This window comes from Leptodactylus fuscus, chromosome 1, assembly GCF_031893055.1.
Source record: "Leptodactylus fuscus isolate aLepFus1 chromosome 1, aLepFus1.hap2, whole genome shotgun sequence".
Lineage (NCBI taxonomy): Eukaryota > Metazoa > Chordata > Amphibia > Anura > Leptodactylidae > Leptodactylus > Leptodactylus fuscus.
Window position 1 is genome coordinate 254,442,245 of NC_134265.1, and position 17,073 is coordinate 254,459,317.

The window sequence follows — 17,073 nt, forward strand, 5'->3', positions numbered from 1 at the left end:
CAGGAACATGCTGTTTTATATACCACTAGAAAGCTGACAGTGCACTGAATTCAGAACTGTAAACTGGTACTGAGGTGCTTTCTTCACTGTAGATTAGTACTGAGGGGTGATCATCAGAGTTTAATGTCATCGCAGGGCGGTAAGGAACGCCCCCCTCTGACAGTACAGGGCTATGCACGAATACTGTCATGGTGGCATTCCTCACAGCTCAGCTAGACTGTCAGGAACAACCTTCTGATAGTGGGCAGAGATCAGTGCCGTTATAACGGCACCGATATCTCCAGCCCCGGGGCACATAATGGGAAAGCTGGCAGTTTGCTAAATTCAGCGCACTGTCAGCTTTCTAGTGGTATATAAATCCGCATGTGCCCGAAGACATGAAAGGTCCTCTTTAACATAAAAACCACTGATACTCACCTCTCCTCACTTGCATAGTATAGATAGCATCAGGTGGTCATATGGATTCCATAAATTAATTACACATACATTACATCACCATCTGACACCCTCTCTGTAGGCCGGAGCAGCACGGGAAGCAACACCGCAGTAACCCGTTTTTATGTTTCATGACCTCCCTGCAGCCTCCGCTAATTAATAAAAGGGTCTCTTTGAACCAGAAAAATGTGGGTTTGGCAGAACCCTATATGGTAATTTAATCCCTATGTATGTATTATTTTGTTAAAGGGGCTCTATCAGCAAAATCATGCTAATAGAGCCCCACATATGCGTGAATAGCCTTTAAAAAGGCTATTCAGGCACCGTAAATCTTATATTAACCCCCGGTCCCATTTTTAAATAAAAGGATAAAAACATATATGCAAAACTTACCTGAACGTGCACTTTGGGCGGGGATAAAGGATGCGACGTCAGCTTCGGGCACGCCTGCCTCTTCTGTCTTCTTGGAGTAATGCCCTCTTGCTCCGTGTCTTCTTCCGACTTCTTCTCGGGAAATCTCGCGCCTGTGTAGTAGCGCTTCCCTCCGAATCGCTACTGCGCAGGCTCAGTCCCGTAGACGTACTCGATCGCGAACTGCCATTAAGTGAAATGGCAAGTGAAGCCTGCGCAGTAGCGAGTCGGAGGGAAGCGCTACTACGCAGGCGCGGGATTTCCCGAGAAGAAGCCAAAGAAGACACGGAGCAAGAGGGCGTTACTCCAAGAAGACAGAAGAGGCAGGCGTGCCCGAAGATGACGTTGCACCGTGCACCCCCGCCCAGGGTGCACGTTCAAGTAAGTTTTGCATATATGTTTTTATCCTTTTATTTAAAAATGGGACCGGGGGTTAATATAAGATTTACGGTGCCTGAATAGCCTTTTTAAAGGCTATTCACACATATGTGGGGCTCTATTAGCATGATTTTGCTGATAGAGCCCCTTTAATGTAAGGGCACTGCATGGTGGGGACACTAAGGGACATTATATTGTATAGAGGCCACTATGGCACATTATACTGCCTGGAGGGGCCCTTATGGGAAATTCTTGGAGGAGCTACTGTGAGACATTATACTGTATGGAGGGGCCACAATGGGACATTATACTATATGGAGGGGCTGTTCAAGGACATTATACTATATGGGCGCCACTATGGGACATTAACATTTAAAGGAGAGCACTATTTGGGGGGTAATTGGTTAAGGCATTTTCTTATCAAGGGGATACTTCGCTTGAGTAGATTGAGAACCTACAAATTTATATTCTGATACACGTACAGTGAAGGAAATAATTATCTGACACTAGGAGCGGACACTACCTGTCGGACACAGACGGTAGTGTGAACGCCCCCTAAGCCAGGAGTGGATTGAGCAGAAGGGATAATACTTGAACCAGGGGGTGTGATGAAACTGGGTAAATTCGTGTGTGGGATAGGGTCCCAATCCGTACTCAATTATATAAAGGATCCCACTCGAAGCCACTTGGTTTCTTTGTATTTGCGTTTATTTACAATAAAAGTGTATACTACTTGGTGTTAGAAATAAACGTTTTCGGCCTGACCGGCCTTCATCAGACTCTACAACAAAATAAAGTAAAATAACAAAACAAGATAAGTGAGTATTCCACCATAGTAGTACAGTCTAAACTGGTGTATACAGACTGGACTATGTACAGTATAAACATATATAACATCATCACGTTTCATGTTGATCTTGAAAATTCTAGAGCTCCATACAATACTGGGACAGAACATTCCTGTGGCGTACATGCTGTATGATAGTATACAAAGATATTGAGACGACGACTCATCGTGTAGGTCCTTGGTCTCTTAGTGGTGGTCAAAGGATTAGATGAAGAGGTGTCATTTTGAGAGAGAGTGTATTCCACCCTTACAACAAGAGAGTGTAAAGAATCCATATTGTGAAGTATTGTCCTAATAAGCCCCCTAAGAAGCATAAAGAAAGGTGAGTAGGTGGTTAGGGAAATGGTAAAAAACAGCGTACCAGTAGTTAGTCGTATGACAAATTTAGGACAAGAAAGACGTCCAAGGTAAAGGTGTTAGTACCTAATGGACACAAGAATAAAGTATGTTATTTCTATCACTAATGGCCATGTCAACCGCTGTAAAGGTATATGAACTAAGCTCACCTCAATCGTTACTCGTTAACGTGAGGTAGTTGGCTGCAAGGATCGGTAATTGCGATAATTGTAGGCAGTAAATGTGCAAATGCTGTAAAAGATGATAGACATAATAAGTAGGGTCCATGAACACATTTCTGGTAGGTAAGAGCTCCTAGTGGTATCCCCAAATGTACACCATTTTACCTTTAAGGCAAATGTCTGTTGGTTATTAATGGCAAAGCATGGATGATGCTGGTAGCCTAGGATAGGGATCTGTAAATAACAAGGCCCAAAGTTTAGCAAAAAAGTTAATGCAAAGCATAATAAGCAAGGACTCCAGTGTATATACCTGAGAGAGCGGATGGCTGCACGTCCTATCTCATTGGTGGTGTGGTAGGTACTGGGCTAGATGTGTGTTTTTTAAATTGATAAGACGCTGACGTCACGTTGCACGTGCGACGTGCGTCATGACGTCAGTCGGCATCGAGACACGCCCCTCCGCGGACAGGAGCCGCTCCCAGGGCCGAACAAGGCAGTCATGAGAGTAATGTAATCTCATGTTGCCTGTTCCGGTGCCTCTCTTATACTCATTGGTGGCGTGGTGTACACTGGGCTAAGCGCGGAATATCGCGCCGCGCCGCTTAGTGATGACGTCACGACGCAGTAGCGTCGCGCGTCATGGCCGGAGCAAGGACACGCCCCTTCGTCCCGACGATGGCTGCGGCCAAAACAATGACACGTGGGTAATACGCCCACATGACCCAGGTTCCCAGGGTAACCTAAGACGCCTGTGGGAGGTAAAGTATACCTGTATGGACATTGTGGATGATCATATGAATAGAACTAGATGTGTTAGTAGTGAAATATGGACCTGAAATTAGAACTATGAAGAATAGAATATGAAAAAGAAGACTCTTCTTTTTCATATTCTATTCTTCATAGTTCTAATTTCAGGTCCATATTTCACTACTAACACATCTAGTTCTATTCATATGATCATCCACAATGTCCATACAGGTATACTTTACCTCCCACAGGCGTCTTAGGTTACCCTGGGAACCTGGGTCATGTGGGCGTATTACCCACGTGTCATTGTTTTGGCCGCAGCCATCGTCGGGACGAAGGGGCGTGTCCTTGCTCCGGCCATGACGCGCGACGCTACTGCGTCGTGACGTCATCACTAAGCGGCGCGGCGCGATATTCCGCGCTTAGCCCAGTGTACACCACGCCACCAATGAGTATAAGAGAGGCACCGGAACAGGCAACATGAGATTACATTACTCTCATGACTGCCTTGTTCGGCCCTGGGAGCGGCTCCTGTCCGCGGAGGGGCGTGTCTCGATGCCGACTGACGTCATGACGCACGTCGCACGTGCAACGTGACGTCAGCGTCTTATCAATTTAAAAAACACACATCTAGCCCAGTACCTACCACACCACCAATGAGATAGGACGTGCAGCCATCCGCTCTCTCAGGTATATACACTGGAGTCCTTGCTTATTATGCTTTGCATTAACTTTTTTGCTAAACTTTGGGCCTTGTTATTTACAGATCCCTATCCTAGGCTACCAGCATCATCCATGCTTTGCCATTAATAACCAACAGACATTTGCCTTAAAGGTAAAATGGTGTACATTTGGGGATACCACTAGGAGCTCTTACCTACCAGAAATGTGTTCATGGACCCTACTTATTATGTCTATCATCTTTTACAGCATTTGCACATTTACTGCCTACAATTATCGCAATTACCGATCCTTGCAGCCAACTACCTCACGTTAACGAGTAACGATTGAGGTGAGCTTAGTTCATATACCTTTACAGCGGTTGACATGGCCATTAGTGATAGAAATAACATACTTTATTCTTGTGTCCATTAGGTACTAACACCTTTACCTTGGACGTCTTTCTTGTCCTAAATTTGTCATACGACTAACTACTGGTACGCTGTTTTTTACCATTTCCCTAACCACCTACTCACCTTTCTTTATGCTTCTTAGGGGGCTTATTAGGACAATACTTCACAATATGGATTCTTTACACTCTCTTGTTGTAAGGGTGGAATACACTCTCTCTCAAAATGACACCTCTTCATCTAATCCTTTGACCACCACTAAGAGACCAAGGACCTACACGATGAGTCGTCGTCTCAATATCTTTGTATACTATCATACAGCATGTACGCCACAGGAATGTTCTGTCCCAGTATTGTATGGAGCTCTAGAATTTTCAAGATCAACATGAAACGTGATGATGTTATATATGTTTATACTGTACATAGTCCAGTCTGTATACACCAGTTTAGACTGTACTACTATGGTGGAATACTCACTTATCTTGTTTTGTTATTTTACTTTATTTTGTTGTAGAGTCTGATGAAGGCCGGTCAGGCCGAAAACGTTTATTTCTAACACCAAGTAGTATACACTTTTATTGTAAATAAACGCAAATACAAAGAAACCAAGTGGCTTCGAGTGGGATCCTTTATATAATTGAGCAGAAGGGAGACGTATAAGAAGCTTCCTATATATTTCTCATTCCTTCTGTAGCCATTTTTAGCTTTGGTTGAAATAAACGGCAGCAAAATCTGCAACAAAAACGCTGCGTTTCTGCAACGTGGGGCCCCAGCCTTACCCCTCCTGCATACAAGTGGCACGCATGTGGTTATCACTGACCTATATGTTAAAAATTAATTGACAGGGCCACAAATGCAGACAGATATAGGGGACATATAGGACAGATAGAGGGGATGTATAGGACAGATATAGGGTACGTATAGGACAGATATAGGTGATGTATAGGACAGATATAGGGGATGTATAGGACAGATATAGGGGATGTATAGGACAGATATAGGGGATGTATAGGACAGATATAGGGGATGTATAGGACAGATATAGGGGACGTATAGGACAGATATAGGGGACGTATAGGACAGATATAGGGGACGTATAGGACAGATATAGGGGATGTATAGGACAGATATAGGGGATGTATAGGACAGATATAGGCGATGTATAGGACATATAGGGGATGTATAGGACAGATATAGGGGATGTATAGGACAGATATAGGGGATGTATAGGACAGATATAGGGGATGTATAGGACAGATATAGGGGATGTATAGGACAGATATAGGCGATGTATAGGACAGATATAGGGGATGTATAGGACAGATATACGGGATGTATAGGACAGATATACGGGATGTATAGGACAGATATACGGGATGTATAGGACAGATATAGGGCTCTTCCCCGGCTTCATCGTCGTCTTCTTCCGGTGGTTCAAATCTGAAGCCAGTGCCAGAAAAATATGGCTCGCGTGCCAAGACTGGTTGCCGACCCTTGATATAGCGCCTAGTGGTCCGTGGCCAAAACCTCCAAATTCGACCAAGGAACACGCTTCCTGATATTCAGGGGTAATGAAAAGTGAAGGTTCCAACTTTTGGTTGCAAAACACTCGCGGGGTAACCAACTGGCTGCCAAGGCCGTATCTTGTCGTGAGACGAATAGCGGAACAATCCAACAGATGAACAGTCCTAAAACCCGGGGTGGCGCACTTCTGGTGGAAATATGACAGTCACATGACACAATATCTCATGATATTAAGAAAGATAATTTATTTAACTGATAACGCGTTTCGGGGTCTTTGCGTTTTTGGTAAAACACTCCCCTTCATCAGATCTAACATGAATAACACAACAAAAACACAACGGAATGGAAATAACTGCGATACAAAGGACACAAATGGATAAACTGTTATAGGGGTAATTCCCAATCCATTATCTGTCTTATATATACTCTACCTGTGTATAAACATGCACTGTATACTGTATACATCACACACATTATATACATCACACACATCACACAGACAGTACACACATTATATACATCACACACATGTACACACTTTTCTAGCTGCAGGAGAAGCCATTTGTGAGAATTCAGTACCTGGAGGACTGGCTGTGACTGGAGGACTGGCTGTGGCTGGAGGACTGGCAGTGGCTGGAGGACTGGCTGTGACTGGAGGACTGGCAGTGACTGGAGGACTGGCTGTGACTGGAGGACTGGCAGTGACTGGAGGACTGGCTGTGGCTGGAGGACTGGCAGTGACTGGAGGACTGGCTGTGGCTGGAGGACTGGCAGTGACTGGAGGACTGGCTGTGGCTGGAGGACTGGCAGTGACTGGAGGACTGGCTGTGACTGGAGGACTGGCTGTGGCTGGAGGACTGGCTGTGGCTGGAGGACTGGCTGTGGCTGGAGGACTGGCAGTGACTGGAGGACTGGCTGTGACTGGAGGACTGGCTGTGGCTGGAGGACTGGCAGTGACTGGAGGACTGGCTGTGACTGGAGGACTGGCAGTGACTGGAGGACTGGCTGTGGCTGGAGGACTGGCTGTGGCTGGAGGACTGGCAGTGACTGGAGGACTGGCTGTGACTGGAGGACTGGCTGTGGCTGGAGGACTGGCAGTGACTGGAGGACTGGCTGTGACTGGAGGACTGGCAGTGACTGGAGGACTGGCTGTGGCTGGAGGACTGGCTGTGGCTGGAGGACTGGCAGTGACTGGAGGACTGGCTGTGGCTGGAGGACTGGCTGTGGCTGGAGGACTGGCAGTGACTGGAGGACTGGCTGTGACTGGAGGACTGGCTGTGGCTGGAGGACTGGCAGTGACTGGAGGACTGGCAGTGACTGGAGGACTGGCTGTGGCTGGAGGACTGGCTGTGGCTGGAGGACTGGCAGTGACTGGAGGACTGGCAGTGACTGGAGGCCTCACATCCTTAGTTCTCCCTGATATCCATCCCCATGGAGACAAGGAGGAAGGGGCGGGGCTTAAAGCAGCACAAGCAGTTTTATTAAAGAGGACCTTTCACCATATCTGGGCACATGCAGTGTTATATACTGCTGGAAAGCTGACAGTGCGCTGAGTTCAGCACACTGTCGTCTTTCCCGATCTGTGCCCGGTGTACAGAGCTTACGGTGCCGGTACCGTAGTGCTCTATGGTCAGAAGGGCGTTTCTGACCATTAGCCAGAGACGTCCTTCTGCCTCGCGGCGCCTATCGCGCTGTACTGTGGAGCAGGGAGGAACGCCCCCTCCCTCTGCTCACACAGCTCATCCATAGACGAGCATTATCAGGAGAGGGAGGGGGAGTTCCTCCCGGCTCCACAGCACAGCGCGATTGGCGCCGCGAGGCAGAAGGACGTCTCTGGCTAATGGTCAGAAACGCCCTTCTGACCATAGAGCACTACGGTACCGGCACCGTAAGCTCTTCACACCGGGCACAGATCGGGAAAGCCGACAGTGTGCTGAACTCAGCGCACTGTCGGCTTTCTGGCAGCATATGACACTGCATGTGCCCAAAAGTGGTGAAAGGTCCTCTTTAAGATGGCGCCAGCAGCAGCACCAGAAGTGCAATGATAATACTGAGGGGTCTCTTCAGAGCCCGGGATATTAATAGGAGGAAACTGAGGGGAGGTGTAAAAATAAAAAACATTCATACTCATTCCATTAACTCTTTTGGGCCTCCTACGGTGCTCTCCTGGTGATATCCGGCGCTCTCCTGGTGATATCCGGCGCTCTCCTGGTGATATCAGGCGCTCTCCTGGTGATATCAGGCGCTCTCCTGGTGATATCAGGCGCTCTCCTGGTGATATCCGGCACTCTCCAGGTGATGTCATGTATGAGACAGAGAATTGCCCATCTCTACACCTGCCTGGTTCGGGGGTTACTGGACGGTTTCAGTTTCAGGACTGTATTTTCCAGTTCCGTCTTATTGTTCGTTCATCCTCGGCTTGGCCATCACTAGAACATTTCTTATGGGGACATTTATTTATTACATGACCTATATAGGAGCTTATTATACACTCACCGGCCACTTTATTAGGTACACCTGTCCAACTGCTCGTTAACACTTAATTTCTAATCAGCCAATCACATGGCGGCAACTCAGTGCATTTAGGCATGTAGACATGGTCAAGACAATCTCCTGCAGTTCAAACCGAGCATCAGTATGGGGAAGAAAGGTGATTTGAGTGCCTTTGAACGTGGCATGGTTGTTGGTGCCAGAAGGGCTGGTCTGAGTATTTCAGAAACTGCTGATCTACTGGGATTTTCACACACAACCATCTCTAGGGTTTACAGAGAATGGTCCGAAAAAGAAAAAACATCCAGTGAGCGGCAGTTCTGTGGGCGGAAATGCGTTGTTGATGCCAGAGGTCAGAGGAGAATGGCCAGACTGGTTCGAGCTGATAGAAAGGCAACAGTGACTCAAATAGCCACCCGTTACAACCAAGGTAGCCAGAAGAGCATTTCTGAATGCACAGTACGTCGAACTTTGAGGCAGATGGGCTACAGCAGCAGAAGACCACACCGGGTGCCACTCCTTTCAGCTAAGAACAGGAAACTGAGGCTACAATTTGCACAAGCTCATCGAAATTGGACAATTGAAGATTGGAAAAACGTTGCCTGGTCTGATGAGTCTCGATTTCTGCTGCGACATTCGGATGGTAGGGTCAGAATTTGGCGTCAACAACATGAAAGCATGGATCCATCCTGCCTTGTATCAACGGTTCAGGCTGGTGGTGGTGTCATGGTGTGGGGAATATTTTCTTGGCACTCTTTGGGCCCCTTGGTACCAATTGAGCATCGTTGCAACGCCAAAGCCTACCTGAGTATTGTTGCTGACCATGTCCATCCCTTTATGACCACAATGTACCCAACATCTGATGGCTACTTTCAGCAGGATAATGCGCCATGTCATAAAGCTGGAATCATCTCAGACTGGTTTCTTGAACATGACAATGAGTTCACTGTACTCCAATGGCCTCCACAGTCACCAGATCTCAATCCAATAGAGCATCTATGGGATGTGGTGGAACGGGAGATTCGCATCATGGATGTGCAGCCGACAAATCTGGGGCAACTGTGTGATGCCATCATGTCAATATGGACCAAAATCTCTGAGGAATGCTTCCAGCACCTTGTTGTATCTATGCCACGAAGAATTGAGGCAGTTCTGAAGGCAAAAGGGGGTCCAACCCGTTACTAGCATGGTGTACCTAATAAAGTGGCCGGTGAGTGTAGGTAACACTGCTTAAGCTGTGCCCGCCCACTCATAGTACAGATGCTCCGCCCACTCATAGTACAGATGCCCCGCCCATTCATAGCACAGATGCCCCGCCCACTCACAGTACAGATGCCCCGCCCACTCACAGTACAGATGCACCGCCCACTCATAGTACATATGCACCGCCCACTCATAGTACAGATGCTCCACCCACTCATAGTACAGATGCTCCGCCCACTCATAGTACAGATGCTCCACCCACTCATAGTACAGATGCTCCGCCCACTCATAGTACAGATGCCCCGCCCACTCATAGCACAGATGCTCCGCCCACTCATAGTAAGATGCTCCGCCCACTCAGTACAGATTCCCCGCCCACTCACAGCACAGATGCCCCACCCACTCATAGTACAGATGCCGCGCCCACTCATTGTACAGATGCCCCGCCCACTCATAGTACAGATGCTCCGCCCATTCATAGTACAGATGCCCCGCCCACTCATAGTACAGATGCCCCGCCCACTCATAGTACAGATGCCCCGCTCACTCATAGTACAGATGCCCCGCCCACTCATAGTACAGATGCTCCGCCCACTCATAGTACAGATGCTCCACCCACTCATAGTACAGATGCCCCGCCCACTCTGTACAGATGCCCCGCCCACTCATAGTACAGATGCCCCACCCACTCACACTACAGATGCTCCGTCCACTCATAGTAAAGATGCCCTGCCCACTCATAGTACACATGCTCCGCCCACTCATAGTACAGATGCTCCGCCCACACACTTAGCTCAGTTGCTCCGCCCACTGAATATGTCACTTAGCAACCGATAGATCACTTAGTTCTAAGAATCTTTGTGATTTGCTCAGTCTGGTCTATGCCAATACCATGGAGCAGGTAAGATTCGGTAATCCTCTGGCCACGCCCCCTGTAATACATGGAAATTAGATCATTAATAACTAGATATTAATTAGATAAGACCCGCATGTACTTGAGTTCCTCGTCTGTCTCAGAAAATGTATCAGAGGAATAATCTAGAAATGACGCAAAGTATCTGTAATCTAGGATTGTATAATCACTGACCGCCCATCCCCCATACTGCGCAGTCAGGACAGTATATGGGCCATATACACATAAATAGTAAATTTCGGGAACCCCCCATAACAATCCAAACCCCAATATCCCATAGCCTATGAAGGTGTCTATAGAAACATTCAGATTACTATGTAAGTCATGTTATATATCCCCGGCTCCACCAGGGGGCGCTGTAGTGTTTGGATGATGGGATCTGAGGTTATTCCAGGTACAGCTGTCACTGCAGTCATTATTGCCCCGCCCTACACAGTTTAGTTGCTCCACCCACACATTGCTCATTTGCTCCACCTACACATAGTTCAGTTGCTCCACTCACTTACATTTCAAATGCCCCCCCCACTTAATATATTACAATAGACCAGGGATCCCCTAACCACTGCTCCTTGGAGCAGGATCGGGCTGTTGGGGGCAGCAGGCCGGCCTCCATCTTGTTGGCCACATAGCTATAGTAACGTGTAAAGTATCAGGTAGTCCCGGCTACCTAATAGGTTATACATTACCATGGCAACGTGGCCTAATGGTGAGATTACAATGTCCCCCGTTATGGCCACCGATCACCATACTTTATATTACTTATCATCAGTATCCGCTTTGTCCTTATTGGTCAGGTAACGGCTTCTTCATCTAATTCTTCATTTTACAGTACTTAGAGATAAGAAAGTCCTTTCCAGGTTCCTGGATCTGGAATGAAGAGAAGAAAGAGCTTGAATTCTCCAGGTAAGAACTGACACAACATGAGATAACACAGCAGGGGAGATAAGACAACTAGAGATAACACAGCAGGAGATAAGACAACTAGAGATAACACAGCAGGAGATAAGACAACTAGAGATAACACAGCAGGAGATAAGACAACTAGAGATAACACAGCAGGAGATAAGACAACTAGAGATAACACAGCAGGAGATAAGACAACTAGAGATAAAACAGCAGGAGATAAGACAACTAGAGATAACACAGCAGGAGATAAGACAACTAGAGATAACACAGCAGGAGATAAGACAACTAGAGATAAAACAGCAGGAGATAAGACAACTAGAGATAAGACAACATGAGATAACACAGCTGGAGATAAGACAACTAGAGATAACACAGCTGGGTAATTTATATGTACACAGTGTAGGCACCTTCTCTATTATTCCTGGTTGTGTGATGTGACTGTACATAATAAATCCCTCCAGAATTCTGTAATGACTTGTAATAAATATGTCAGGATGAGCCAGAAAGTGGTAAATGAGGCGCCAGGCCCACATGTGTCACAAAATAGGGCCTGGTGCTCTGTGTATTCTGTCTACGCTCCGTGTATTCTGTCTACGCTCCGTGTATTCTGTACATTTTACACGTGTAAAGTGTAGTTAGCCATTGAGTTCAATGGCATGTTCGTATAACACGCGTCTTTTTGCACGCGTCTTTTTGCGCGCGTTATACGAACATGCCATTGAACTCAATGCTAACTACACTTTACACGTGTAAAATGTACAGAATACACGGAGCGTAAACTCCATGTGAAGGGGCTCTTAGAGGTGTTCATATATACTCCCCCACCCATAGGTTTTCCTAGGTTAACCCTTTGACACCTCGCATATAATGTCAAGGGCCTTTTAAATCCAGCACTTCTGTTCAGCATAGTATAGTCCTCAGCCCGCAGGTCTAGAGCTTGTATATACAGTAGACATATCTCCCAACTTTTGAAGAGGCAAACTTAGCTCCGCCCACTTTTATGTTGACTCCGCCGATTCACATTCATTTTTCATGTGCCCCCACACAGTATAATCTTCCTACAGTCGCCTGTAAATTATATTCCCCCCTCCATCTCTCCCAGTTTCATATCACCCCTTTATCTGCCCCCAGATCCATGTCTCCCCCTTCATCTACCCCAGTGTCATGCCGTTCTCCCCCCTTCATCTGCCCCAGTGTCATGCCGATCTCCCCCCTTCATCTGCCCCAGTGTCATGCTATTCTCCCCCCTTCATCTGCCCCAGTGTCATGCCGTTCCCCCCCTTCATCTGCCCCAGTGTCATGCCGTTTTCCCCTCCTTCATCTGCCCCAGTGTCATGCCATTCTCCCCCCCTTCATCTGCCCCAGTGTCATGCCGTTCTCCCCCCCTTCATCTGCCCCAGTGTCATGCTGTTTTCCCCCCTTCATCTGCCCCAGTGCCATGCCGTTCTCCCCCCCTTCATCTGCCCCAGTGTCATGCCATTCTCCCCCCTTCATCTGCCCCAGTGTCATGCTGTTTTCCCCCTTCATCTGCCCGAGTGCCATGCCATTCTCCCCCCTTCATCTGCCCCAATGCCATGCCATTTCCCCCCCCTTCATTTGCCCCAGTGCCATGCCGTTCTCCCCCCCTTCATCTGCCCCAGTGTCATGCCGTTCTCCCCTCCTTCATCTGCCCGAGTGTCATGCCGTTCTCCCCCCTTCATCTGCCCCAGTGTCATGCCGTTCTCCCCCCCTTCATCTGCCCCAGTGTCATGCCGTTCTCCCCTCCTTCATCTGCCCGAGTGTCATGCCGTTCTCCCCCCCTTCATCTGCCCCAGTGTCATGCCGTTCTCCCCTCCTTCATCTGCCCGAGTGTCATGCCGTTCTCCCCCCCTTCATCTGCCCCAGTGTCATGCCGTTCTCCCCCCCTTCATCTGCCCCAGTGTCATGCCGTTCTCCCCCCCTTCATCTGCCCCAGTGTCATGCCGTTCTCTGCCCCCCTCATATGCCGCAAGTTTCATACTTATACTCACCTTCCAGCGCTCCCCCGCCGCTCTCTCTACTCTCTCACTCCACTCACATAGTTGTAGGCCCGATGTGATATCATCACATTGCTCCTACACACACCGGAGTGCAGCGTTAAGGCAGGAGCTGACCTGTGACAGCTCCTGTTTTACTTGTTTATATGTTCAACTCATCAGCGTACTCCAGACGCCGATGAGTTGAAATTGGGACAAACCTCCCACTGACCGGGACCGCGGGACAGGACACAAAATTTGTGAATATCCCGATGAAATTGGCACGGTTGGGAGGTATGAGAAGATTGTATATAGCTAAGGTCTAGAGCTTGTATATACAGTAGATTGTATATAGCTAAGGACTAGAGCTTGTATATACAGTAGATTGTATACAGCTAAGGTCTAGAGCTTGTATATACAGTAGATTGTATATAGCTAAGGTCTAGAGCTTGTATATACAGTGTCGTATGTCCGTCTCACAGCGGGGCGAGGTAGGACATAGTGTATATGAGTTCTTGGATATTAGAGAGCTTAGACGAAGGGACAATCCCAGACAGCAGTTGTTGTTAAGGTTTTACTTCTCTTCTCTTCACACAGTCTCCACAGCTATCACATACAGTACATGAGTCTTTCATAACAGATATCACTGTATACTGGCAGTTGTACTTATCACTGGGAAAGATGGATGTCTCAATCAGTTCTGGCCTTCAGCTGCTCAGCTAAACTCACTTCTGTTCTCACTGTTCTGTTCTACAGTCCCGAGTTTCTAGCTTTGCTTCAGGACCAACATGGTGTCTCTTCCCTTTTCCTATTTACTCCCCTGGATCACTGTCTCCCTCCCAGCACACCCTGCTGTGTCAGTGACCACTTCCTGTGTCTCTTGTTAGAGCTTTAACTCCACAGGTGCTGGATGATTTTACATCATGGCTGCAGTCTGTCTCTACCTGTCACACTCTCCCCCGCTAATTTCATGTCGTCCCTGACATTGGCCCAAAAATATGGCCTACGTATGGTTAATTTGGACCCAATTGGAACTGTCCTTTCTCAAAGGTCAACATCCATTTTTCCTGATTGTAGGACGTCTCCCACATCCAGGATCCCAGTATCTAACTGGTGGATGTCTCCATTGTCCCTTCTACTGTCCTTAGTGAAGAGATGTGAGACAGTGTCCATAGTACTTCCCTCAACATTAACACATCAATGATAACCATAACCTGACTAAACATAACATTAACAATAACCTTTTTTTCATTCTTCAGCTGGAGCTCTTCCTCCGTCTTCAACCAGCTCTGAACAACTATCCTCAAAGTAGGTTGACTCTAATCACAATAACCAAACCAGTCTATTCATCACAGTTAAAGTCCTCAGTAAAGTAGATTGTTGGTAGATACCACTCTGGTTGGTTTACCTGATCCTTAGGTGTCCACACCTGTCTGAACTGGACAGTTCTTGGTACTTCTCTTGGTTCTCCTAGAGTGTCATACGTCAGGATCACCGGTTTTCTTACTTCTCTACTTGATACTTTCCTGCTGGGTAGTTCTCTTGATGGTTCAGTTCCAGCAGCTCCAATGGTCTCTGCTTCCATGTCGCTTGTTAGTTCATTCTCTGATGTGTTTGGAACTGCATCTGTAGGTCCTCGCTCTTCCATTGGACAACCTATTTCTGCATCCTCTAGGGGTTCCTCTGCTCTTACCTCTTCAACCATTTCTTCAGTAACTGGTGACGGATCATCTGAGACCATACAGTTATTGGGTGCATTTCGAGGTACAAACTCAGGAGCCTCAGGACATAACTCACTTTGTTGAGGAATGTTGGTTCCGCGTCTGTTCGGTATACGGAATACAAGGGTTTGATTTTCCTCATCTGAACTCTCACTGTCATCACTTCCATCAATAACTTCCTTCTTAAGTCGTTGTCTGAGAGGTTTTGATCGACGTTTATCAACTTCCTGAATGGCTTGCTGTGGTGGCAGGTAATCACATGGTAGGAGTAGATTTCGGTGCAATATTCTTGTTTTATTACCTCCTATTTCTGTTCTTACTTCATAAACAGGGCTGTCATCAGCTTTTCTCCTCACAACCACATAAACCTTCTCTTCCCAATATGATCGAAGTTTTCCTGGACCCCCTTTCTCTCGTAGGTTTCTGACTAACACACGACTTCCCGGTGTCAATTCTGCTCCATGACATCTTCTGTCATAGTATTCTTTGCTCTTTTTCTGCTCTTCCGCATTCACTTTTGATGCTATGTTGTAGGCTTCATTCATACGTTCCCTCCATACCCGGACATACTCGGGATACGTCTTGTATGTTTCTGAAACTGGGGTATCGAACATAATATCAATGGGTAGCCTTGGGGATCGACCAAACAAAAGGAAGAATGGCGAGTAACCTGTTGCTTCACTCTTGGTGCAGTTATAGGCATGTACCATTTTTGTTAAGGAATTCTTCCAATCTCTTTTCTCAGCAGTTGTCAGAGTCCTCAACATTGACAGTAATGTCCTATTGAAGCGTTCTACTTGTCCGTTTCCTTCTGGGTGATAGGGCGTAGTGTGCGATCTTTGGATTCTACAGTATTTCCCTAACTTGGCAAAGAGTTGGTTCTCAAACTCTCTTCCTTGGTCATGATGTAACTTGGTAGGAAATCCAAACTTCAGAGCAAAATCATTGAAGATCTTTTCTGCTGCTGTCCTGCCTGATTTATTAGTAGTGGCATACGCTTGAGCAAATCGAGTAAAATGGTCCATTACCACTAGGATGTATTCATATCCACCCTTGCACTGCTCCAGGTGTAGGAAGTCTATTGAAACCATTTCAAACGGGTAAGTAGTTTGGATGTGGCCCATGGGCGCTCTGGTCGCCTTGTTAGGATGTTTGTCTTTCAAACACCCACATTTTCTGGTCACAAAACTTTCGATATCTCTTTGCATATAGGGCCAGAAGAACCGTTCACGAATTAGGTTCACTGTTCTTTCTACTCCCAGGTGTCCCATCTCCTCATGGAGTTCTTTGAAAGCCAATCTGTGGTATACTCTGGGTAACACTAACTGTTGGTTCAGTCCTCTCTGACGGTATAAGATACCGTCTGAGCTGAAGTATAGCTTTGACCATTCTCTCAGTAAAGTAGTTACTTCTGGTGATTCTGACTCCCTCTCTCGTCTTCCTGGAACCCTGTTCTGGTCCATATACTGGAGGACTCTTCCAATTGTTTCATCTTCTTGTTGCGCTTTCCTGATAGATTCTTTTGACAGTTGTTGGAGGGACATGGAGGTATAATCTTGTTCCCTCACTTCCATAGCGCTTGCTACTGTCAATGGACACCACAGTGGTGTATATTCCTGCTTCTGAATTTCTATCGCCTGAGTGGTGCTCATAATGGTTCCCAGGCAGATTTCCTCTGAGCAAGCTTGCATAAACTCTTCAGGCTCTAACGGCATCCTAGACAATCCATCTGCATCAGTATTGCATCTTCCTGGCCTGTACTTAATACTGAAGTTGAAGTCAGCCAGTTCTGCTACCCACCTCTGACCAGTCGCATTCAGTTTTGCTGTCGTGAGGACATAGGTCAAAGGATTATTATCAGTGTAGACCTCAAACTCTTGACTGTAATACAGATAATCCCTAAATCGTTCGCAGAT